Source organism: Petaurus breviceps, unplaced genomic scaffold (genome assembly GCF_028583685.1).
Source record: "Petaurus breviceps papuanus isolate PSGF00001 unplaced genomic scaffold, PetGlider_PUasm1.0 90760, whole genome shotgun sequence".
Classification (NCBI taxonomy): domain Eukaryota; kingdom Metazoa; phylum Chordata; class Mammalia; order Diprotodontia; family Petauridae; genus Petaurus; species Petaurus breviceps.
This window is the reverse complement of record NW_027187338.1, coordinates 10,838,654-10,861,554: the sequence shown is the minus strand read 5'-3', so window position 1 is coordinate 10,861,554 and position 22,901 is coordinate 10,838,654. Positions and strand designations below refer to the sequence as shown.

The 22,901-nt window shown below is 40.8% G+C and overlaps 1 protein-coding gene across 8 annotated transcripts in view; it reads left to right on the top strand.

The window, feature by feature from the left end:
* The first annotated feature begins 6,717 nt into the window (after positions 1-6,717).
* Positions 6,718-22,901, top strand: part of SCMH1 (Scm polycomb group protein homolog 1) — a 160,165-nt gene continuing 143,981 nt past the window's right edge. For 7 of the 8 annotated variants that reach the window (XM_069068141.1, XM_069068143.1, XM_069068140.1 and 4 more), the window contains exon 1: positions 6,724-6,835. The gene's annotated coding sequence lies outside the window, so the exon portion shown is untranslated. Of the gene's footprint in view, positions 6,836-22,901 lie in introns of all 8 variants that reach the window. The other variant, XM_069068139.1, reaches the window with a different exon arrangement.

The window sequence follows — 22,901 nt, the reverse complement described above, 5'->3', positions numbered from 1 at the left end:
TCATCTTTCACAAGAAGAATTTCCTTTTTTCATATTCATCAGTTCATTAAATTCCTATCCCAATACCTCAGGGAAAAATTATTTAAAGCTTAGGTTTAAGATTCCATCTAGGGTTTCCCCAAAGGTAAGGGAGAGTAAAAATATCCGAGGTACAATATGAATCAGGTGTAGGACAGGTATTTTATTCCTACACACACAAGGAATACTAAACACATCTCAACAAGCACAAATTTGACAAAAACAAAGCAGAATTCAGTAACGACATAAAATTACTGCTACAATCTATTGAGAGGCTGACATTTAAACCTTATTAGAACATAAAGTAGATTGTAGGATAAGCATTTTATATTTCACCTTGGTTCTGCATTGCACAAACAGAGCACAGTATATTTTCTGGTAAACTAGCCAACCTTGGGTCAATTCTCTTGTTGATGATCATTTGTTCAAAAACAATAGAACAGGGGTGGCTAGCTGGTTCAGTGAATAGAGCACCAGCCCTGGAGTCAGGAGGACCTGGGTTCAAGTCCGGCCTCAGATACTTAAGAAAAACTAGCCATGTGACCTTGGGCAAGTCACTTAACCCCAACTGCCCTCCAAAAAAATAAAAAGCAAAAAAAGCATTAGAACAGTTGCCAGGGACTCCTTTCCATCAGTCAGTTCCAACTCAATGGGACCCAGGGCCTTCATTCCTTTGAAAATTCTTCTGGGTCTTCCCCCCCCCCCCCCCGCAACATATCTAGCTCAAGAATGATGTTCTATGATCTACTCAGGAAACACACCACAGAAAAGGAGCTAGGGGACTGAGTGTGTAAACTCAGTTAAGTTCATGCTTTAGGTGGGATTCAAGGCAGGTGGGGTGGGAAGGAGATCACTGACTACCTTCCCACTCTCTTACAGGGAGTCTAGACATAGGATGCTGCTGCTTGCCACATGCTAGAGGTGAAGCAAGAGAGACCAATCCAGCAGCTGCCACTCCTTTATAAAAATCCTCTAAATCATTCACTTATCTGGCTCAGCAGCTAATGAAAGGATCACTTAGTCATCTCAAAACTCAAGTCCTTCAGCAGTGGAGTCACACATGGCTAGAAGCAGGCCTTAAAGCTTTCTAGGGATGAATCAGAATGAGGGAGGGCAACTTTGAAAACGCTCCATGGGAAAGATCTCATTACACCAGGCACCTGAAAGAACTAGGGAATGGCAAAATGCTATATTAGAAGGGACCTCAGCAGCCATCTAATCCAACCCACAACTAAATGAAATCTCACACATATAAATATGAAAAAGAAATAAGAATAATATAGGAATCTATTATAATGTAACTAATATAATTATATATTACATTATCTATTCTACAACATATTATAATGTAATTAATATAATTATATAATAGACAAAGAATCTCATATATCTACTATATGTATATATACATATACATACAAATATATATGTGTGCATATATGTATATATCTTTGAGAAGTGGTTGTTCAGCCTCTGGTTGAAGATTTCCAATGAAGGGGAACCTACCCCCTCCTGGGGCAACCCAATGGGTTTTTGAACCACTCTAATTGTTAGAAGTTTTTCCTGAATCTCTAAAAGACTCAAAGGGATCTAGGGTCTCTTTGATGGAATCGTTCTCTCTAACAATACAGATCACGACCCATCCATGCCAGCCCATCCTAAAGGATTGTCATCTGTGTTGACCCTAAAGTTCATTGTAGGTGGTCTACTCAATGTGCTGGAGTGGAGGCCTTCCTCACTCTCTCCCAACATCTTGATATCTTGAGGATACTGGTGTCAGCCTTGGACTGATTCACTCAATTTAATTTAACAAATGCTTATTGAGGACCTTCCTTGTGGAAGGATATGGACAGGATGAAAATCACAGCCCCTGCCTTTCAAATCTAATGGGGGAGGGGAGGAAAGGAAACCATTCATTCAGCTAACATTTATGGAGCACCTATCATCCAAAGAACAGAAGGAGAGATAGACAGTTTAGTAAAGATGTGATCTCTGTCCTCAAGATACTCATGGTCTAGTTTAGGAGCATAAGAAACATGCCCAGGCAACAACCTGAAGCTTTTTTTTCATGTAAGTGAAAAAGGAGAAATCACAACAAAAGAAGAATAAATAAAAGATATTGCTAGAAACTATTTTGTCCAACAATATGCCAATAAAATGAGCCATCTACATAAAATGGATGAATATTTACCAAAAAATTCATAAAATAGCAAGATTAACAGAACAAGAAACAGAGGATGTAAACAGCCCAATCTGAAAAAAAGAAGTTGAACAAGCCATAAATGAACTCCCAAAAGGGAAAAAACCCAGGGCCAAATGAATTTACAAGCATTCTATCAAATATTCAAAGAATGATCAATTCCAGTATTATACAAATTGTTTACAAAAATAAGAAAAGAATGTAATCTAGAAGCATTTAACAAAATAAACAAAAACATTTTTTTAAAAAAAGAAAAAAATAGGAAAAGAAGAGATTTCACCAAATTGCATATTTGATACAACCATGGCTTTGACTTCTAAACAAGAGAGAGTGCAAACAGAAAAAGAAAATTATAGACCTATATCCTGAATAAACATTGATACAAAAATTTTAGATAAAATGTTAACAATATAGCTATAGCAATACATCACAAAGAGTAAATACTATGTCTAGTTTACATTTATACCAGGAAGGCAGTGGGCTTAATATAAGAAAAATTATAATCATAATTGACCATATATGAATAGATGCAGAAAAAGCTCTGAAAAAACACAACATTCATTTCTATTAAAAAAAACCAGAAAACATAGGAATAAATAGACCTTTCTTTAGCATAGTAAACTATATATATATATGTATATATGTGTGTATATATATGTATATATATATGTGTGTGTATATATATGTGTGTATATATATATATATATATATATATATATATATATAACCAAGAACCAGCATTATGTATAATGGAAATAAAGTAGTGGCCTTTCCAATAAGATCAGGGGGAAAGCAAGGCTGTCCATTGTCACCATCACTATTTGATACAGTGCTAGAAATAGTAATTGTAACAATAAGGCAAGGAAAAAATTCAGGAAATAAACATAAAGAAAAAACAAATTTATAGCTTTTTGCCAATGATATGATGGTACACTTAGGAAATCCTAGAGTCAACTAAAATTAATTGAGACAATCAATTTTTGCAAAGTTGCAGGATCTAAAATAAATCTACATAAATCATCAGCATTTCTGCACATTACCAGTCAAAATCATCAAGAAGAGATAAAAAGAAAAATTCCAATTACTATAACTACAGAGTGTATTCAATATATGGGAGTCTACACATATAGGAGATCTATGAATATAACTACAAAATCCTCTTTATAAAAAGATAGATGAACCTGAATAGAGAAATTTTAATTGCTAATAGGTAAACTGAACTACTATGTTTAAAATGACAATGCCTCCTACATTAATTTAATTATTCCATGACATACCATCAAACTACCAAACAATTGCTTTATTAAGCTAGAAAAAATAATAATGTAATTAATCTGGAGGAGCAAAAGGCCAAGAATCTCAAGTGAAGTAATGAAAAAGAAGTGGGGGAAAAGGAGACCTACCAGTACCATATCTCAACCTATCCAACAAAGTAGTAATAATCAAAATGCTTTGGTATTGGTTAAGAATTAAAGGGATTGGTGAAAGAGATTGGGAGTGCAACATAAGAAGCAAATAAACCTACAATCCTAGTGTTGATAAACCCAAAGACCCACAGCATTGGGGTAAGAACTCACTCTTGAAGAAAAACTACTGGAAAAACTAGAAAGTAGTCTAGCAGAAACCAGGTATAGGTTGACACCTCACATTATAAACCAGGGTAAACTCTGAATGGATACAGGACATTATAAACAAATTATGGGATCAAGGAAGAAACCACCTTTCAGATCTATGACTAATAGAAAATTCATGACCAAATAAGGAGTAGCAGATAAAAAAGAAACTTTTGACTACATAAAATCAAAAAGGTTTTGCACAAACAAAACCAGTGCAGGTAAAATTAGAAAAGAAACAGGTAAGTGGGGGAAAAATCTTTGTGGACAGTTTCACTGATAACAGTCTTATTTCTAAGATCAAATGAAGTGATTAAAATCTATAAGAAGAAGAGCCATTCACCAACTGACATTTGTGTCAAAATGTCAAAAGATAGAACAGGCAGGTATCTAAGAAAGAAATACAAGCTACCAATAGTCATATGAAAAAAAGTTCTCCAAATCACTAATAATTAGAGAAATTCAAATTAAAGCAACTCTGAGGTTTCACCTCACACCTATCAGAATGGCAAGGTCAATAACAAAAATGACAAATGTTAGCATGGCTTCAGGGAAAATAAGCATTGTTGGTGGGGCTGTGAATTAGAATGGTCCAGCCATTCTGAAATGCAATTTGGAATTATGACCCAAAAGTTACTGAATTGTAAGACAGCATGACTAAGCCTATCTACATTAAAAAAAAAAAAAATCAGAGATGGTTAGGTGGCAAACAGGCCCTGGAGTCAGAAGGACCTGAGTTCAAATTCTGTCTTAGACACTTAACACTTGCTAACTGTGTGACCTTGAGCAAGTCACTTAACCCCAATTGCTCTGCCTTCCCCACTCCAAAAAGAAAAAATAACCCAAACAAACAAAAAAAAAAACAACAAAAGAGGGCAAGGACCCATATGTACAAAATTACTTATAACAATTTTTTTTTTGCAAGGAGAAAGAGCTAGAAACTAAGGGGTGTTCATTGTGGAATGATTGAACAAATTGTGGTATATAAATATAATTAGTAAACTAATGGCCTTTCCAATAAAATCAGGGGTAAAACAAAGATGTCCATTTTCACCATCACTATTTGATATAGTACTAGAAATGGTAGCTATAGCAATAAAACAAGAAAAAGAAATTGAGAGAGTAATCATAGACAAAGAAGAAACAAATTTATAGCTTTTGCAGATGCTAGGATGGTATGCTTAGAAAACCTTACTATTGTGTTGTAAGAATTAATAAAGGGGATGGTTTCAGAGAAACCTAGGAAGATTTGTATAAACTGACACAGAGTGAAGTGAGCAGAACCTGGAAAACAATTCAAACAATAACAATAATGTTGCAGAGACAAACAACTTTGAGAGACATAAGAACTCTGAAAACCCCAGTTCCAGGGTCTCTTTTTACCCCTAATAGTTTGACTTTAGGTAGGTCATACATCGCCAGACCTCAGTTGCTTCATCTGTAAAAGGGGGATAATAATATTTTTTTCTCTCTGAAGGTCAGCAACTGGCCCATATTATTTCTTTAGTTCCTTCCTATTGTAAGATTCTAACACCTGGGTTCAAAGACTCAATTTTCATTGATCATAAACAACCTGGTGTCTTGAAAAGAAAACCAGCTATGGAATCACAGGACCTGGGTTCAAACGCTAGTTTTGTTATGTTCTGACTGTGAGCCCTTGTGCAAGGTACTTCCCTTCTCTGGGCCTCTGCTATCCCATGTGTAAAATGAAAGGGGCTGGGCTAGATCGTGTCTAAGGTCCCTTTGAACCCTGACAGTCTGTGAGCCCGTCAGCCTGCTTGCTTCTGATTGGGCTGGAGGCATAAGTTGGGGGATGTGAGGTGGTCCCAGAGTCTGTATTGGGGGGGGCGGTGCGGAGGGCTGTGGATGCTGCAGGCCAGCTGTATGCAGGGGACTAAGGAAGGTGGCTCATGCACTGCTTGAGATGCATTGGAGATGGGGTGGGGAAGGCAGGATTCTGGGACCCTGGTGGAGAAGCTCCTGGTCCTCCTGGGGTTTGAACCTTACACAAGCCCTGCAGGGTAAGGAAGAGCTAGGGGCTGGAGGACGAGCATGTGAGGCAGCCCTGCCCAGGATGTGTGGGGGCTGGCAGAGGGTCACAGAATCGTAAGAACAGAGCAGAGCTCTAGAGGGCCCCAGAGCCCAGAGCCATTCACAGAGGCTTCGGGGACTCCCAGCTGGCATATGTGTGATGTCACGCCACTGCGGGAGACTGATGTAGGGCTGGAAGGTGGGCAGAGCCCCTCTAATCACCTTCCTCATTTTACAGAGAGTCTGGCTTACCCAAGGTCATACAGGTAGGGTCAGCGTCAGAATTTGAATCCAGGACTCCCGCCTCCAGGCGCTTGCACCACGGTGAATGGGCTGGGGAGTCAGAGGCCCGACCTTCACCCTCGCCTCTGACCTTGGGCAAGTCCCTGAACCTCCCTGGGCCTCAGTTTCCTTATCTGTTAAAAGGAAGGGGCAGGATTGGAGGGCCTCCGAGATCCCTTCCAGACTGGTCTTCACCGTTAGTCCTAGACTAAGTCTGGGACACCCGCGCCGGAGTGGGGGGCACGACGGGGGAGGGGGCCTGGGAGCGCGCTCGAGCGCTCTGCAGCGGGAAGGGGACGTCAGAGAGAGGGGGCTCAAACTGCGCGCGTCCCCGCATGCGCGCGCGCCCAGACGTGCCGGGGGTGGGGTGGGGGTGTGCCGGGGGCGCGGCGGCGCGGGGTGCGCGGGCGGGCGCTGCTGCGGGGGCGGTGCCAGCGCCGGCTGAGGGGGGCTCGGCGAGGTTCCAGAAGAGGCTGCCTGGTCACTCCCCAGCCGCTAGGCGGCGCCCTCCCCTGCTGGGCCGCGGTGGGGGGAAGGGGAGGAGGGAGCGGAGCCGCCCCCGCCCCCGCCCCCGCCCCCGCCCCCTCACACTGCGCAGCGGAAACATGGCGGCGGGAAGGGAGCGAGTGTGAGCCGCCTCAGCCGCTGCCACCGCCTCTGCCGCTGCCTTCCTCCGCCTCAGCCGCCTCAGGTAAGCGCCGCGACCCTACGGCCTGCCGGGCCCGGCCCAGCGCGGCCTGGGGGCCTCGGCCGCCCCGCAGGCCTGGCAGGGTCCGGCCTGTCGGGCTGTCAGGGCGTCCGGCCCGGTCCGGGCCCAGCAGGCCCCGAGGAGAGCCCCGCGCCCCGCGCCCCGCGCCCGGCGGAGGGGGGCCCAGGAGGCGGTGACATCCCTCTGGGACACCGACGGAGCTCCCTGGGGTGGGACCCCGGCACCCAGAGGGGATGACACCCCCACACACAGGGTCAGACCGGGGACCCGAGGAGATGACACCCCCCTCCCCCATAGTGTCAGGCCAGGGACCCGAGGGGTGACACCCCCCCCATAGTGTCAGGCCAGGGACCCGAGGGGTGACACCCCCTCCCCCATAGTGTCAGGCCAGGGACCCCAGTTTGACACCCCCTCCCCCACAGGGTCAGACCGGGGACCCGAGGGGATGACACCCCCTCCCCCATGGGGTCAGAGTGGAGACCCAGGGCATGACACCCTCTCCACATAGGGTGGGCCAGTCCTCTTCCCTGGAACTCAGACACATTGATTTCTCCTATACTTCCACTCTGACATCCACCCTTACAGTCCCCCAACCCCTTCCCCCCAGCATCTGACAGAAGATGCAGAAGGGTTAACCTGAACACCCACAGACTTAATTATTCCCCCTCTCCTCATGGTCTGACACTGGATCCCAGGGGAGGTAATGATTCCCCACCCCCATAGGCTCTGACAGATACAGAGGAGATAACCCCCTCCCCCTAGGGTTTGGATACAGGGATGCATGGAGATAACATCCTTCTATAGGCTTTGACACAAGGACCAAGACAGGATGACCCCTCCTTCCCACAAAGGACAGAGATGAGTGTCCTCACACATACACAGTGTCCCCCCACTCCCTTTAGGGTCTGACTCAGGATTGTAGAGGGGATAACACTCCCATAAGTATCTACAACCCACCCTGCCCCCTCCACTCTTTTTTTTTTTTTTTTTGCTTTTTGGAGGGCAATTGGGGTTGAGTGACTTGCCCAAGGTCACACAGCTCGTTTTTGTGTTAAGTGTCTGAGGTCGAATTTGAACTCAGGTCCTCCTGACTCCAAGGCCAGTGCTCTGCTCACTGTGCCTCCTAGCTGTCCACCCCCTCCACTCTTAACTGGTGCCCAGTTGACCCTCCCCCTGAGTAAGATTCAGAGGGAGTATAGATAGGATGACTCTTCCCTCCATGTGGTACGCCGGGAAAGAGATCCCTCACTTTCTTTAGAGTGTTGGGGCTGGGATCCAGAATAAGGCTTCGTTTGAAGAGGACACAAGGATAGAAATCTGCTCCATAGAATGTGAGATAAGAACACAGAATGAGCCCTCTTCTGCATGAGAAACACAGAGAGATTTGCCCCTACCTTATAGGACCTTGAGACCACAGGTTCCCTACCTAAGGTGGCATTGCAGAAAGGGTGACTCTCCATGTGGGATCTTCTTGGAGATCTGACCCTAACTTCTCCATTGTGGAGTCTAGGCTGGGGACTCAGAGAATATTACCTTCCCTTTCCATTATGAATATTTAGGGTCTTTGAGAGAATGACCCTCTCAACCTACTCCATGGTTTGGACTGGGGTTGTAGAGAGAGAATTTCAGTACCTTGGGAGTTTCAGGCTAGGTTTTTTTCACAATTATTGTGGAGGGTGGAGGTTCTGGTTCCTTTGGGGTTAGGATACTGAGCAATGTGTCAGAGTATCCCTACCCCACCCTTCCCTCCCTCTTTCCTGCATCTAGAAGATTATGTCTGTCTGTCCCAGAACTTGGAATAAATGAGACTGTGATCATCAGGTGGGCCCAATGACATTAGATAAATTCTGTTTATGGAGCTTCATGAGGACACTCACGTGTTCTGCCTCCCTCTGCACATTGGTTGCCTGAATCATGTACCGGGAAACTAAATTTCAAATTGAAAATGGGTGTGGAGGAAGGGGAGCTGAGCATGAGAGAGTTCCTCTGGTTAAAGTGGATGAACAAGCAGCATCCTAAGAAGGAAAGGAAGGAAAGGCCACTACGTGAATATGAACTTGCCAGCCTGGGCAGTTTTTTTTGAGAGCTGAGAGTGCTATCCTATGGAAATGTGCCTTGCTCAACGTTAGTGAAACCAGAGAGCAGGACTCCCTGTAGATGAGGTGACAGAACTGTGGCTAAGCTGTTTTTTTGAGTGCCCCCCCAGCCAAAAGGAAGGAAACTTGATGAACAAGAAGTACTTTATTTTATATGTTTCGTACTAGTAAACAGGCATCTACTGCTTTGCACCCAGGTATCTTTTACCCCGCTGGGGAGGTCAGAAGAGCAAGCAATAGGCTGTTTTTATAGAGGAAATGCACTGCTGTTTTTAAACATACCTCTGCCTAACAATGCTTTAGGGAAACCATGAAGACCTTCTAGTTTAGTGCCAGACTTTGTCCCCAAGCCTTCAATTTGATATTCAGTTGGAGGGGGAATGACTTATCAGGTTGATCTCTCTTTGCTCAATGTCAGCTGCTCATGCAAAACCTTAGTATGAAAAAAGTTGGTAAGTTTGTTGTTTGCTTTCATTATTACCCCTCATTTGCTTTCAGTTAGCATATGGTAGTATATGGGCTGTTTTTTTTGTTGTTTTTGCGAGAGGGCCTTTTCCCAAACCTCTGAACAGTAAATTGGATGGTGGCATCGGCACCTCCCCCCCCCCCCCTTCTCTCTTTCTTCTTTCCTTGGGAAACATGATGGCCTTGTGGATAAAATGCCAAACTTGTTTCTGGGACCAGTTTCAACTCCTAAGCAAAGTTTCACTCTGTATAAAACAACCAAACAGAAGCTACGTGAGCCTAGCATTAGAACTGATACTCTAATATTGCCTTCATTTCTTCACTCTTAAAACTGGTTGGTGATTTTGAACTCTTGCTGGCATGTCTAGGACACTGACAATTTTATTGAATTTTGAGACCTTATGTGTGTTTTTAGACTCTTGTTTCCTTTCTGTAAATCGTTAAAAAAAATTGCACATTCAAGTGAATGATTCTAATAAGGAACACTTTACAAAAGTCTTTAAAGAATTTCTAGCCTTTTCATGAGGAGAAGCTGTTCTCACAAATCAGGCAATGTTAGAGCTGAAACAGTCCCAGGAGATCATTGAATCCAATTCGTTCATTTTACAGAAGAGGAAAGTGAGGCCCCCAAAAAGAAAAATGACCTGACTTGGGGTCATATAGCTTGTAAGTGGTAGAGCTGAAAGTAGAACCTAAATCCAGTGCTTCTGCCACTGCACCACATTTTTCTAAAGCATTGAAATCAGAAGTGTTCTCCTTGGGACAAAAGAAGGATGAGAACCAGTATCAACTGTACCAAAGTAATTCCTGGCAGCAGCCAGCTTGGGCATCTGTCAAAAACAATAAGCATTTATTAAGTGCCTGTGGTGTGCCAGGAACTATGCTAAGTGCTGGCTATACAAAATTAGAGATCTACTTAGGGATCTCTGGTTTCTGTTTGACTTTTAAAGCCCTTCACAACCTGGCCCCTTTTTACCTTTCCAGTCGGTCCTTCTCCTCTGTCCCTTGGCTTCCTTGGTTTCCTTCAAATTTCAGTAAAACTCTCACCTTCTACAAGAAACCTTTCCTGGCCCCTTTAATGCTAGTGTCTTCCTTCTGAGATAACCTCTCATTTACCCTTTATATATCCTTTTTATACACAATTGTTTGTATGCTGTCTCTCCCATTAGAAGGTGAGCTTCTTTCAGGCCAAAGACTATTTTTGTCTTTCTTTGTGTCCACAGCACTTAGCATTGACAGGAGTAAGTATGCTATAAATGTTTGTGATTTAACTGATGTAAGGGGCACTTCAGTACCTTGCTTCAGGGAAGGAAGACAATGTAGTCATAGAATGGGAAGATTTGGGAGTTTGTAGGACCTTAGCTGAGTCTAGTTAAATTCACTCATTTTACAGATGATGTAATTGAAGCCCAGAAACACTAAGCAGTAGTTCTGACAGTAGCAGTGTAATTGTGGGCAAGTCATTTAACCTTTCTGAGCCTCATCTTCTTTCCCTGTAAAATAGGGCTACTACTAGTTAAGTAGTACCTCATTTACAGGATTGCTATGAAACAAGGGATTTACAGACCTTAAAGTACTATAGAAATAGCATATATTATTGTTGTTATTTTCCAGGTTTGCGGAGCTGGAATAGAACCTAAATCCCTTGACTAACAGTCTCATTTGCTTTCAGGTGGAAATAATTTTTTTTTTTTACAAAAGATTGACTTGCCTAGAAACTTTATTAGTCTAAATAGGGATGGGGGAGACAAATACTCAGTCCATTTCAATAAAAATCCAAAGCCACTGGATTTAATCTACTCTAGCCTTAAAAGATAAAGTCTGTTAATTTTACTATTAGGAAACTGAGAAAATAAAGAGTGATTTATCCAGGTTTTCACTTTGAGTCCATAGATCTGATTATCACAGAATTGTGGTGTTGGAAGGAAACCCAGTGATCATCTAATCAGTTAGTCCTCAATACAGGAATTCCCCAATACAATGTTCCCTTACATTTGGGCTTCCAGCCTCCATTGATGGTTGACTCACTACCTTTTGAGGCAGTCTTCTCCATTTTTGGACAGCTCTTATTGTTAGGAATTTCTTTCTTATGTCAGCCCTAGCAACTTCCACCCATTATGTCACTCCTATGTTCAAAACCATCCAGTGACTTATTCTATAGCGTCCTTGCCTGTCATCTAAGACTGGCTCGATCTGATTTGGCCTCTGCTTCCAGCTTTATCTTATCAATTCCCTCCACATGTCCTATGATATGATCCAAACTGAACTACTTTCTATTCCCCAGAGCTACCTTCGTCTCTCCTGTCTGTCCCTGTGCATTTACACATGATGTTCTTGTGATGCTTTCCCACATCCTTTATTTAACTTGTTGAAATATTTTCTGTCCTCAAATGTCAGTTTAAATGCTTTCTTCCTTGAAGCCTTCCTTGTTCACTTCAACTAGAGGTCATCCTTGCCAGCTCTGAACTACTTCATACCTTTTACCTTTCTCATTGTACTTACTCTATACTGCCTCATACTACAGGTATTTGTATAATCCTCATCTCCTACTAAACCGGAATCTCCTAGAGGGCAAGCACCACTGTATAATTTATCTTTTATTTACTAGATCATTTACCACAGGATTAGAAAGACTTCACAGGTGCTTAAGAAATGTTTGTTTAATAAATAACTAAGTTTTAATTAAATGAATGAGTTAGACTCGTAGCAATGTAAAACTGAACTTTTCATCTTATTCCTGAACCTATCCCTCTTACCATTTTCCAAGTTTCTGTAAATGGCACCACCACCACTCTAACTCCTCAGGCTCAAAAACTTAACTTATTTCTAATGCTTTCTTTTCCTTTATTTTCTTCTTTTAGTCAGTTGCAAAGTCCTGTCACTTCAGTGTATGACTTCAGTTTCTCTCACATCTCTTCTCTTTACTCCATCCCCATGACTACTATTCTAGTTCAAGCCCTGGTTACCCCTGGCTGCACTCAGTCACCAAGCACCTATTAAGGTCTTACTTTGTGCCAGGCGTGCTAATAACAAAGAAAGGCAGAAACAGTAGCTGCTCTCAAAGAGCTCACATTCTATTGGGGAAGACAACATACAAATATCTGGAAATGATAGCTAGCATTTACATAATGCTTTGAGTTTTGCAAAGCACTGTACTAGTATTATCCTCACAATTACCCTGGGAAATAGGTGTCATTATTATTCTGTCTTTACAGATGAGGAAACTGAGGCAGAGTACAGTTAGATGACTTGTCCAGGGTCACACAGCCAAGAAATGTCTGAGACCAGCTTTGAATTCATCTTCTAGGCTCAAGGGACAATGATCTACCCACTGTGCTACCTATGTATAGCTTATATCTATACATATAAGATATATGGGATATAAATTCAAGGGAATTTCAGAGGAAACATTTTGGAGGGCAGAAGGAGTAGGAACACAAAAGACCTCTTGCAAAAGGTGGTATTTGAGCTGAGTCTAGGAAGCCAGGAGGTAGAAATAGAAGGAGAGCATTCTGGGCTTGAGGCCCAACCAATGAGAAGGTATAGTGTAGGAAGATGGAATGCCATGTTCAAGGAAGGAAGGAGTGATTGATTTATTAAATGCCTGCTACTGTATGTGCCAGGCACTGTGCTAAGCACTTTATAAATATCATCTCATTTGATCCTCCCAGGAATCCTGAGAGGTAGGTGCTGTTATCCCCATTTTACCCTTGAGAGAAATGAAGGCAGACAATGGTTAAGCGACTTGCCCAGGGTCCCACAGATAGTAAATGTTTGAGGTGACTTTGTTGTTCAGTTGTTTCAGTTGTGTCCAAATCTTTGTGACCCCATTTTGGGTTTTCTTGGTAAAGATACAGGAGTGGTTGGCCATTTCTTTCTCCAGCTCATTTGACAGATGAAGAACTAAGGTAAGCAGGGTTAAGTGACTTGCCCAGGATCGCACAGCTAGAAAGTGTCTGAGGCCAGATTAGCATTTAGGAAGAGGAGTATTCCTGACTTTAGGCTCAGTGTTCTATCCACTCACTGTACCACTTAGCTACCTGATTTAATGTCAAGCAGAGGATTTTATATTTGATCCTAGAAGTACTATAGAGCCACTGGAACTTATCCAGTGGTAAGCTGACATGCTTAGGCCTGTGCTTTAGGAAAATCACTTTGGTAGCTAAGTAGAGGATGAGCTGAGTCTTAAGCAGGGACTATCCCAGTAGGCTAGGTATGAGTTAATGAGGGCTTTCACTGTATGGTGGTTGTGTGAATGGAGAAGAAAGGGGTGTATATGAGAGAGGTTTAAGAAGGTAGAATTGACAAGATTTGACAATAGATTGGATATGTAGGGTGAGTGTGGATTGGGGTTGAGGGTGACACCAAGATTGTTAACCTGGCTGACTGGCAGTGTGGTGAGGGTCTTGACAGTAATAGGGAAAATTGGAAGAAAGAAAAGTAAGGGTGGAAAGCTAATGTATTCAGTTTTATATATATTAGTTTTGTGTTGTATATGGGACATCCAGTTCAAGATATATGATAGGCAGTTGGTGATGCAAGATCTAAGAATCATCGGCATAGAGATGATAATTGAACCAATGGGGGTTCAACTACTATGAGATCAACATGCACAATAATATAGAGGGAGATTAGAAGAGGGGCCAGGGAAAATCCTTAGAGAATACTGTTGATTAGTGGGAATGACCAGGAAGAAGATCCAAAAAGGATACTGAGAAATCAGATAAGTTGGAGAAGAACCAGTTAAGAGCAATGTCCCCCAAATCTAGAGAGAACAGATTATCCAGAAGAAGAAAATTATTGACAGTCAGAGGTTTCAGAGGGATCAAAAAGCATGAGGATTGAGAAGAGGTTATTGGTGTTGGAAATCAAGAAATCACTAGTAACTTTGGATAGAGCAATTGCAATTGAAGAATGAAATTGGAAGCCAGATTCCAGAGGGTTCAGAAGACAAAGAAGAGGAAGTAGAATCACGAGTTGTAGATGGGCTTCTCCAGGAGTTTGGGTGAGAAGGGGAGGAGGAATACGGAATGATAGCTGAAAGGTGTGGTAGGATCTAGTGAGGGTTTTTTAAGGAGACCTATGTATGTTTGTAGACAACATGGAAGGAGCCAGTATTTGGGAGATAGAGTAAAGCTTCAAAGGGATTTGAGATGAAGAGGGAGCTCTTTAATTTTGACCACAAAATTTTCAGAAAAGTATGATATGAGGTCCTCAGCTTCAAGAGTTTGAACAAAAGATGTCATAGGAGGCTTGATGAGAGAGAAAAATGTTTAGAATGGCTGGCTGCTATGGTGAGTGGAGATAGGAAATCAATTAGGGAGAAATAGTAGGATTGTCTTGCTATAGTAAATTGAGATTACCTAGTACACTTTTGCAGTGGATCACCTGGTCAGTTCAATTTTGTGATATTTTTCAGTTTTGTTCAGAATTATATGAGTAGGAGTAAGTGTAGTAAATGGTGGAAGTAACCTAGGCTTCAGATTTGGCAATGTGTGATCATAAAGAGGATGGAGGGGCAGCTAGGTGGAGCACTGAATAGAGCACCGGCCCTGGAATCAGGAAAACCTGAGTTCAGATACAGCCTCAGACACTTAATGCAAAAAAAAAAAAAATCTAGCCGTGTGAACTTGGACAAGTCACTTAACCTCAGTTGCCCTCCAAAAAGCAATAAATAAATAAAGAGAATGGAACAGAAATTTAAGAGTAGTAGACAGCTTAGAGTTGAACTGGACAAGGGGTAAGTCAATCAACATACATTTATTAAGTACCTACTGTGTTTAAACACCTATGTTGTACACGGCACTGGATAAAAAGTACAGAGTTAAATTATCCATTATTTACATTCTAGTGGGGAAGACAAGTACATATAAAATATATGTGCACTACAAATATAAAGTTAACAAATATATATACAAAGTAGTTGAAGCAATTTGGGGAAAAGGCTTTAGGTAGAAGGTACTGCTTGAGCTTTGGCTCAAAGAAAGAAAGGGACTTTGTGAGGCAGAGATAAGAAGGAAGTATAGTCCAGGCATGGGGAACTAGCTCTTGCTAGAATATCTTAAGTGAGGAAGAGAGAGAAGGCCTGTTTGACTGGATTGCAGAGTGCTGGAGGAGGAGTAATATCCAGTGACGCTGAAAAGATAGGTTGGGGGATGGGTTGCATATGATTTTAAAAGCTAAACAGAAAAGTTTATATTTTATCCTAGAAGCGGTAGCCACTGGAGTTATTTGAGTGAGGGGAGGGAGGGATGTCACATGATAAGATATGCATTTAAGGACAATTTCTTTGGTGGTAGTATGTGGGATGTACTGGATGAGTGAGAGGAGACTTGAGGCAGAAAGAGGCTGTTAGAAGGCTGTTGCAGGCCTGGGAAGGTAGGAGAGAATAGCCAGAGCTCAGAATAGTACTGAATGATGGGGAGATCTCAGGTCATGGTGAGGAGAAAGAGTAAATGTGTAAGTAAGGCATAAGGAGATGGAAAGATAAAAAATATGATCAGATAAAGAACTTTTGGAGTTCCTTATGGATTTGGAACACTTGTGTGTGATGGCAAATTCAAGGATATAAATGTCCCTTTGTGTAGCAGAAATGAAGTGAAGAAGTAGTTATGTGGAAATTGAGTAGATTAGGTAATTAGAAAGTTATGGTATTTGAGGACACTTACATGTATGATGAAGTTCTTTAGACTGAGAGGAGTTAGGGTAGAGAGAAAGACTGAGGCAGCTACTAAATTCATTGAGAAAGGTGGGGAGAATATCCTGGGGGTTTATAACAGCTACCGGGATTTGGATTGGGTAATAAATTTGGACTGAAAGAGCTCTGAAGGAAGAGAGGTTGCCAAATGATGGGGGTAGAGAGTCTGGAAGTGAGAGTGAGGAGCAAAGAATATTCACATTCCACCACCATGACTAGTGAGTCAGCAAGAGAATAAAGTGCCGCCACTACTAGGAAGGATGCCCTGGGGAACAGTGTCCTCAGGAAGGGGGACAGGTCTTAGTGAGTTACAGAAAATGCAATGAAGTGGGTAGATGTAGAATGAGACTTTGGGAAAGTGGAACTGAAAGAACTGGAGATGAGGGAGCAGACCACCGAGGTTGAGTAATGAAGGGGTTTGTTTTTCAGTAGTAAGGAGGTTCACTATCACAAAGGATAGTAGAAAGAAATGAGAGTATGCTAACTTTTGGGAAATGAGTCCAGGCAGGGCAACAGCAAGGACCACTGATGAAGGCAGATGATTTAAGGGTTCATGGGTGAAGATTTGTGTTGGCATAGTCCCTAAACTTCCCTGCCTATCCCTGTTGCTGTGACTTGTGGCAAACTTGGTGTTATTGTAGGAGCCTTTTGTGTGTGTGTCTTTGGGCAGGTCACAAAAATCTAGCAAAGAGGTAGGAGAGTAGGTTTGGCTCAGTAGAGCCACATTGTGCCTTGAGGCTGGTCTGGATGCCTAGTTCAGGTTATTTAATTAGATTTTGTTTAATGGGAAGCAAGCCAAGATAATGTTTATGGAACAATGAATAATTACTAACATTGAATATTCATGAAGAGAAATGGAGTGAGCTTACACTGGAAAGATAAGGGGTCAGATTGTGGAAGGCCTTATTCGGGGTTCAGGAGTTAGGACTTTGATTTGTTAGGCAATGGGGAGCCATTAAAGGTTTTTGGGCAGGGAAACAAAATGACCAGAACTGTGTGTGTGGAAGATTATTTAGAGAGAAAAATATTAAGGACCTACATAAGAATAATACAGACGATAATAGAACCCAAGCCCAACATTTCTAGACTTATTAGCTAATCTTTTTGTGTAATTTTCTTCTCATAAAGTGTCCTGTGATATTAATATGATTAAGAGTCTTAGACCACCAATAATTTTTCAAGACCTAGTACTGGCCTAACACCATTTTTTGTGAGTCTTTCAGTAATTATGTAGAACTTTTACTCTAAGAATGAAAGCCTCTATACATATTACTGTGCTTTTATTGGCTGTGTTTAGCATTAATTTACTATGGGCACTTTTGCAGACATATTCATTTATTATTGCTTTACAGTTATTCCTTCTAGTGCCTTTGCACTGAAGCACTGAAGTGTTATGGAAAGAAAAATTATTTTCATCACTATGCCCCAAAGCATGTAATAGGAAATATGGACACAAGTCTATGTGTGGAAGTGATGGAAAGAAACCTGAAGTTAGATTTAGAATACTTGAACTTGAGTTCCAGAACTATGATTGACTAGTTGTTTGACTATTTGGGACCTCCTCTGCTAAATGAAGGGGATGGCCTAAAATAAATAGTTTCCAAGGTCCCTTGTAGTTCTAAATCTGTAATTCTTGACTGCATGATATCTAAAGTTCCTTTAACTGTAACATTCTGTGATTCTGTAGTACTGAGAATCTTAAAGGTGAGAGAGACAGCTGGCCTAAATGATTTGGATTAGCTTCTGACACAAATTTTGTGACATCTCATGGTGTCTCCATTTAACTCTAGAGGTAGTATGAAAGGCTCCAAACTGAAATTAACTTAATTTTAATGGCAAGAGTACAGGCTCTGGAGTCAGAGGATCTGAATTCAGAAATTTGGACTTATATCCTGCCGCTTGTCACCTGCCTGTGTGACCTTAGGCAATTCACTTAACTTCCCTGGGCCTCAATTTCCTCAATTTAAAAAAAAGGAAAGATTGGATTAGATGGTCTCTGAAGTCCCTTTGAGCTCTAAATCTGTGATCCTGTGATTCTAAATCAACAAATTATAGTATATGTTCTAGCGCTTCTAGAAGAAGAAATAAAAGTCAAAATATCAGAATATAAAAACATTCAAGGATCACTGACTGAAACACAGATGATCTCTCAAAACCCCTACCTGTCTGCAGTACCCCCTCTCTCCCTAATGCTATGCTTCTATGAAATCATTACAGTTAGAATTACAGTCTTGAGGTTAGAATAAATCTTAGTGATGATTTGGCCCAATTTAATTTTCTAAAACTTAATTTTTTTAATTATCAGAAATCTATTTTTCCCTCTTTCCTCCCCACCCCAATATATTTCTCAGTGTGCACATTGAGACTATCGCCCATTTATCAGGAAGTGGGTGACATGCTTCATCATGGCCCTCTAGAATTGTAGTTGGTCATTATGTCGATCAGAGCCCTGAAGCTGTTTGTCTGTATGTAGTTAGTGTATGAATTGTTCTCCTGGTCCTCCTTACTTCACTCTGCCTTAGTTCATACAAATATTTTCAAGTTTCTCTGAAACCCCCCCCCCTTCATTTCTTTTATCAAAGTAAGTATTCCATTGCATCAATATGCCATAATTTGTATAGCTACTCCCTAATGGGTGGACAGCCCCTAAGTTTCCAGTTTTTGCCACCATAACAATAACTGCAATAAATAGTTTTGTGGAGGAAAAATTTCTTTGATTTCTACAGGATGTAGACCTACTAGTGGTAATACAGAGGCAAAGGGTATACATAATTTAGTAACTTTGGGAGCTTAGTTCCAGATTATATTCTAAAATGACTGGACCGTTTTACAGCCCTACCTACATACATTGATGTGCCTGTTTTACTAAAACTCTTACAACATTTTCATTTTACTTTTTGTAAGTTTTGTCAGTATGATGGGTGTGAGGTTGAACCTCTCTAAAGGTTTTAAATTTTTTCTAATTATTAGTGATTAGGATGCTAGATAGAGTAATGGATAGTGTTCTGGGCCTAGAATCAGAAAGACCTGAGTTCTGATCTAGCTTCAGACAGTTACTATGCTATGTGACCCTGGGCAAGTCACTTAACCTCTGTTTGTATTCGTTTTCTAGTTTGTAAAATGGGGCTATGATAGCCCTTATGTCCCAGAGTTGTTCTGAGGAACAAATGAGATGATAATTGTAAAGTGTTCAGTATAGTGCCTGGAAGATAGTAAATGCTTTATAAATATTAGTGATGATGATGATGAACATTTTTTTCACATGATTATTAGAAGTTTGGGGTTTTTCTTAGAAAACTGCCAGTTCATATCCTTTAACAGTTTATCAGTTGGGAAGTGGCTTTTATGCTTGTAAATTTAAATCAGTTCCTTATATAACTTTAAAATTAATGTAAGAAGAATCAGAACAGCTTACACTATAACAGCATTGCAAAGACGAATAAGACACTTAAGAACTGATCAGTGCACTGATCAGCCACCATTCTGGAGGATCCACAGTGATACATGCAACCTACCTCCTGACAGCAATCTGATAGACTCGAGATACAGACTGAGATTTCTTTGAATGTAGCCATTTCAATTGACTTTGCAAAAATGTAATGGGTGTTTTGTTTTTCCTTTTTTTAATGGGCGTTGGAGTTGGGAGTGAGAGAAAATAGATTTTTGTTCCTTGAAAAACTAAAATCAAATTTCAAAAAGAATGAGACTTTTTTTTTGGTGGGGGGAAGGCAGGACAACTGAAGTTAAGTGACTTGCCCAAGGTCACACAGCTAGTAAGTGTTAAGTGTCTGAGGCCTGATTTGAAATCAGGTCCTCCTGACTCCAGGGCTGGTGCTCTAAGAGAGATTCACTGTGCCACCTAGCCACCCCAGGAATGAGACTCTTATTAGGGAAATTTGCTGCCAAGAATTTTTTCCCCCATTTCCCTTTCCAATTTTAGCTGCATAAGTTTTGTTTTTGGAAATATTAAAAAAAATTAAGTGATCAAAGTTTTATCTTCTAAGATTTTCTCCCTTGTTTGATCATGAACTCTTCTGCTTTGATTTGAAATGTAATTTCTGCTTTGTTCTCTTAGTCACTGATATAATTCTTTAGGCAAACCTTACTTATTTTGCAGGTGGGAAAACCACAGGTCTATTAAAGGAAGCAACTTTTATGAAGTCACCCAACTAGTTAGTTGGAACAAAACCCCAAATCTAATTCTTAGTCAGGTATTCTTTTCACTATTCCACATTTCTTTCACTTCACTGCCCCTTCTCCAGTTTTTTTTTTTAACATTCTGTGGCATTCCTGAGCATAAAAACCCCTTCCCTTTACTCTTCTCAGCCACCTAGAAGATAAAGTAGAAAAATTATTCAAATTAAACAAGATCAAGACTCTGAAATAAAACATATTCCTTGCTCTCAAGGAATTTTATCATCTTGATGGGGAAACAAGATCTGTGTATATATAATAATGCTACAATTTAGAATACGATAATGTATTATAAAGAAGAGGGCCTGAGTGTTATTAGAAATTCTAGGAGGGAAAAATTGCAAGGGGGAGATTTATTCTAGTTTGGATAATTGTGCAAGATTTTATAGAAGAAGTAGTACTTAATCTGGTTCTCTAAAGAATGGAAGGATTTCAGACTCAAATTAAATTTATATTTATTTTTTATTGCTAACCAAATTTAAAAAAAACCTCTCTGATATTTAAGGAAACTATTAGTTTAAGCATAAAAGTGTCATCTAAATATAATCTATTAATTTTTTCACAGGTCATACAGATAGTTTATGAATGAATGGATGAATGAGTAAGTACTGTTCTGGGTGCTGGGGATAGAAACAGAAAAAGCTAGACAGTCCCTGTTCTCATGGAACTCAAACTCTATTTGAGGGAGAAAACACAAGAAAGTTTAGCCATAGGTCAGATGGAAAAGCTTGAAAATTCTTAGGATTTGGTGATATATCAGATGGCAAGGCCCAGAGTCCCTCGGTTACTTACATAGTCAAGGATGATAATGCCAGGGGACTGTAGCGCTTAGAGGCGAAGCAGATGAAAGATGTTAGGAGGCTGCAGCAGAGCAAATAGTAAGTTCCAGTGGTCTTCCATCTTATCAGAAAGTTCTGTGAAAATATGCAACTGCTAGAGAAGATAGGGGTAAGGTGCCCCTGGTTGTGGCATTCTTCCTGCTCAGCCATCCTAAGTGTGTTGATGAGGACTGTCTGTAATTTACAATCAACTTTTTCAGTAATGCATTGGTCCTTTATGACTGGTTCATTCCAGAAATATTTACAAAGCCCCTAGATATAGTGCTAGTAGAACAAATAAAGATTCCTAAGACTTGGTCTTATACTCCAGGAGCTTATTATGGTCTAGTAGGGAAGATAAAACATAGACACATATAATCATAATACTAGATAGGTGGTACAATAAGAGAAATACAAAGTATTGTGAGAATTTAGAGGAAGAAAAATTATTTCTTTCTATAGGGAACTAGGAATTCTTTATTGAAGAGATGGCAATTGAATTGGGCCTTGAATCATTGGTAGAAATTGGACAGGAAGAGCTGGTAGGGGAAGATCATTTGAGGGAGGACAGTCTGAACAAACACACAGGAATTCATAGACTGTCTGGAGAATAGAAAGAGTTCAAGTTAGCTGGTGTGTGTGTGTCTGTGTCTGTGTGTGTGTGAAGGGAACAAGTGGAAGAGAGTATGGAAGACCTCGAATGCCAGGCCAAGTCTGAACTTAGAAAATACGGATTCAAATACTACATTTGATTCTACCTCTGTGACTTTGGGCAAGGCATTTAAGCTCTCTGGGCTTCATCTTTCTCATCTGTAAAATATAGGATTTGGATTATGTGATTTCTTTGGTCCCTTCCAGCTCTGTATCCTATAATCCTCATTCATTTAGTAGGCAGTGGGGAGCCATGAAAGGTCTTTGAATAAGAATGATAAGTTCAGAGTAGGAGCTATATAAGTTTTTTGCCCATCAAATCAGTATAAATAATTCTGTGTGTATAGTGTTGCCGTAGTGGGTTGAAATTTTGATTTGTTATATATAATAAGAAACTGAAGGTAGCAATTTAATTAAGAATGTAGAACACAACCATTTCTCCTGCTTTCTCTCTAACCTGGCCCAATTCTTTCTGGAAGACGTAAAACAGTAAGCAACTGAAAACTCACTAAATCTATTAAAAAAGGCTTAGCTGAGCTAGAGTTAAGTGTCATCCCAAAAGAGGCCTCTTTGGGGATGAAATCTTTCTCCATAGTGCTAAATACATCAAAAGCTGACAAAAAGAAAAAATGCATTTTTTTAGAATATATACAACATGAAATGCAACCCAATGTTTCCAAGAATCCATGTCCTATATTAGGTCTGGGTCCTGAGAGAACCCCTAAAAAAGAGATTTTCAGAGCAATTTTAAAAATTATTTCATATAAACCTTCTGCAAAACCGGACCCATTTTTGCTTATTCTCATTCTGTTCTTCCCAGCTATAGTGTCCTCCTCAATCTCCCGTGAGACCATACTGTAACTTCAAGAGTCAAAACTCAGGCTCCTCTGTGGAGCCTTCCCAGACCAAAGAGGATTGAAATAGAAGAAAGTAAGCCTGAGTTTAGTACTAGTTGTACCCTTAACATGCTTTTGGTCCTTGAGCAAGTACTTTTTTTATAGCCTCTTCATCTGTAACATAAAAGGGTTGGACTCTGTGTCTGATGGACCACCAACTCTAAAATTCTGCGTCATTCCTGCCCACAGTAATCCCTTTCTCCTTTGAAATCATAACAGTACTCATCTTAT